We start from the raw sequence: 4405 nt of genomic DNA, 5'->3' as shown, positions 1-4405 counted from the left end.
GACACATGTGAGGAACAAAAACAGCCCCGGTCAGGTGGTTCGAGCCTCAATCTTGCGGATCTGGCTCGGGTTCCGGTTTTGGCCGAATCGTTGGAATCCGGGTCTCGTTGAAGACCCGTTTGCATCATTTTATTATTCGTATCATTTATTTTCTTAAACACCGTGTTGTTATTATTTGATTGAAACCCGTTTATCTTTGTTCGTTTATATTGATTCGTTTATGTCGGTTTGGCTCGTTTGTTATTTATCGAACAAAAAGAGAATGAAATGTAAATAAATACTTATAATGTTTACGTTACTGATTTGATTAAATCTCGACTACTTGAACCTTTAAACTAATCTTCTAAAATCTAGGATTGAATGAAAAGGATGCATTGTGTACAAGAACTTTGTGTGTGTATGGGTGTGATAATGATTGGAGGATGATGATAAAATGAGGAGGATAAGAATGGATTTAGGGTTATGGGGTTTAAATAGGTAAAGCCCAAAGGCTTTTAGGCCCAAATCACTCTTAAGTCCATTAATCCTTTTTAACCTTATCAATTTTCTACATATTATTTAATTAATTTAATGACGTCTCTCGACTCGACAACTAAATTAACTGAGATACTTATTTTTTCTTTATAGAAACGAGGAAGTTACAAGTCTCTTCCCCTTAAAAAGGTTTCGTCCTCGAAACCTGCTTAATCATTGTACAAACGAACGCTCCTCATATTCCTTTCCTTTCTTAAACCGTACTAATTTTCTAGCTTGCCGGTTTATCCTTCCTTCTCCCGAACTTGTGGTCACTGAGTGGTGTTCACGAGTGTTAGCTATTCAAGGTAACTTGCCTATGAAGCCCTCGGTGAAATGCTTCTTATCTTAACTTAACAAGTCCCGTCCCGTCTCTTTAAGAGACATTGTATTATACTATTCTAAATCTACCGCTTACCTTAAATTCTAAGGTCACGCATCACGTGACTGCTGTTCACAAGGATCCATTCATAGCATAATTCAATCCATAATCATCGCATTCAATCATAAGTCTAAAATTTAAACTTAAATCGTAAGCACGAAATCCTTAAAGTCATACATAACCTAATAATTAAACAAAATAACTCGTTCTTCTTGAGTGCTCCTTCCTCCAGCTTCCTTCAGTGATAGAGAACTCTAAGTCTGCAACTTCTTTCCTGCTTCTCCCCCTCCTACTTTAGGCTTCTTACATTCATAAGCCCTTGTGTCCAGCACCCCCACAATTGAAACACCTGTTGTCCTTCTTACATTCCCAAAAGAAGTACCCCATCTTTTCGCATCTGTAACACGCTTTCGACCACAACCTGCACTCACCACCATGAGCCTTTCCACACTTATGACAACCAGCAGTACCAGCAACCCACTTTCACTCACCACCATGTATCTTACCACAAGTCCTACACAATTTCCTCTCCCCCATCTTCTGCTTCTTATCTCTAGGATTCCACATTTGTGTACCGGGTCATTTAGAAGGGGCAATCCACTCCTTCTTCTTCTTCTCCATAGTTCTTGCATGGCCCTCAGTAGACTTTTCCCGTTGAAGATTCTTTACTGCGACAGCTACTGCTCGAGTAATGGCAGCTCGAATAGCAGGGTTGATCTGATTAGCTTCTTCACGTACGGTCATGCTTTCCTTTTCACTAGAGTCAGTAATTGGTTATTCAGAGGGGATCCGGCTGACACGTTGCCTACCAAGGTGTCCCACTCGCCCTCCTTACTCAGCAGTCGTCTTAGCACCAGCCATTCGAATTCTAACGTAAAAACACAAACATCATCACTTCAGGAACTATTCAGTGCAAAGCTGGGATTAGCTGCTCATGTTACTTTCTGTGTCCTATATACTTCCTTTCATGAGTCTACTTGTGTTTGGTTCTACTTAAAGAAGTTAGAAAATCAAGAATTTCAAATGTAAGTAAGCAATCCTACTTCAAACAATTTCATATAACTTTCTTACTTATCTATATGTTATATGTAAGGAAATTTACGTATTTAGCTTGCTTGAGTGGCATACGACTATCCATAATGTCTTTCTTCTTTGGTCCCATTCTCTGTTTGAGTCTATGCATGTAAGGATGCTTAAATCTCTCAAACTTTTGCTTTGATACCAACTTGTAAGGCCCCGATCCCGGTAACCCTACTTAGCTTTGGATTTACTAATCAACTCAGTTTGTTACAGCGGAAGTCTATAGAAATCCAGCGGAAAATTAAACCTTTTATATAACAAGCTTATTCTCTAACTATTCTTCAATATGGATAGCCTCGTATGCGCCTCAAGCTTGCCACGTCATCAATAATACCTGCATGTATACTAAAAGTCAGCTACACGCTGAGTGAGTTCTAACATTTCTTTCTTTTAATTAAATTTCGAATTATAATTAAATCACATTCTTTATTTATACGTGACGTAACACTCTTCTATAACTAGTCCCGTACGTACTTGCTTGTAATTGAGCCTTCTATTCTTACTTGTAATCGAACCACATCAAAAAAGGGGTTTGCCATCCTAACTTGCTGCACGTGCATGAGGCCCGAATGCTCTACGCACGAACATGCAATCATTCATTCACATCAATATACATATTGTCATTCTACGTAGGTATTTAATAGGACTTGTCCCCTACCTTCTTTCTATTCTATCCACTGACTTTTTGATGTACAAATAGTATCCATAGCTGGACCATAAATTCACACAACGTATATCTATGCATTTAAAATTATCATGCCATGCAATCGTACTACATATGCACACATAATTAATAGCTACTCTATTTAGTATCCATAATTGGACCACCTGTTCATTGTATCCATAACTGGACTAGCCATTCATTGAATCCGTAACTGGACCACCTATTCTTTGTATCCATAACTGGACCACCTATTCGTTGTATCCATAACTGGACCACCTATTCGTTGTATCCGTAACTGTACCACCTATTCCTTGTATCCATAACTGGACCACCTATTCTTTGTATCCATAACTGGACCACCTATTCGTTGTATCCATAAATGGACCACCTATTCATTGTATCCATAACTGGACCACCTCACCCTAGTATCCATAGCTGGACCATGTTATACATATTATTCTAATCAATCAATTCGTTGTATCTATAATTAGTCCACATTGCTATCACAACACGTGCCCGAACACATTATAGGCTTTTAGTCCTTTATTGTGTTTGTGCATGTGCTTTTCCGTCCATACACTCTACATAAGTATTAGTAGGGCTGGCTACCTAACTCTTTCTATTCCATACACTCTACCATTCAAACATTTAGATACATATTAATAAATTAATACGTAATCACGTCCTTATAAGATATATATAATTAATTACAATTAAATATATATATTCTTTCACATACGAGTATGCATACATCCCCAAAAATGTTTAAAGGAAAAAGGGGGCTAGAACTCACCTGAAGTGGATTCCTCCCTGAATTAACAGTAATTCCTTTCTTGAACTGTGCCCAACTAACTGTTAATAATACACACGTATTAATCTCTATATTTGCTTCTTTACTTATTTTATTTAGTTACGGGGTTAACTTTCAAGTTAACTGAACCGACATGTAACCTTCTTAAACTGATCTTATTTATTTAATATACTTGGCTTTATCTTATTAATGAACCGTCTTTATTAGTTTGCATTGTTAATGATATTTGTCGTTATCGTATTTTTGTTTATTATTATATTATTTCATTACTATTCATATTTGTTATTATTATATAATTATATATCTTCGTACGTCATCCTTGCTCGTACGTTCCTTTCAATTTCTCCATGTATAATGAGCTCTTACATTTAAGTGTTTCTGAACGGGTCCCGTAAACCATTGGTTTGACATAAGACGAGTTATGGGTTCGGGTTTCATTTGTACCCTTTACTTTTACCTTTCAAGTCTAACATTATTATTATCATTACTGCTAGCAACTTACTATTATTATTATTATAGATTTATTATTATTATTATTATAGATATTGCATTCACCTCGTTATTATTAATTCATGTTCTCAAAAACCTTTCCTCAAGCGAGTTCGGATTCTAAACGAGTCGTGTCTCGAGTTCGTGCCGGGTCCACACCTAACTTCATTAAGGATATCACTTCTTTAACGGGTGGGTTCATGCTCAACTTCCATTCCTTTATTTGAGGCGGGTCACGGGGCGTTAGATGAGTAGGGTTTGGGTTATGTTCATATGTTTAACTTCCCTAACGAGCCGGGCCTTGGTTTCCATTTTAACCATATTCTTTTATGGCTTTTATTATTATTATTATTATTATTATTATTATTATTATTATTATTATTATTATTATTATTATTATTATTATTATTATTATTATTATTATTATTATTATTATTCATTATAACATATTTACTAGAATGCCCCC

This window comes from Bidens hawaiensis, unplaced genomic scaffold, assembly GCF_021521415.1.
Source record: "Bidens hawaiensis isolate Kalapana, Puna unplaced genomic scaffold, B.hawaiensis_p1.1 tig00003644_1, whole genome shotgun sequence".
Lineage (NCBI taxonomy): Eukaryota > Viridiplantae > Streptophyta > Magnoliopsida > Asterales > Asteraceae > Bidens > Bidens hawaiensis.
Note: the sequence above shows the minus strand (reverse complement) of the source record.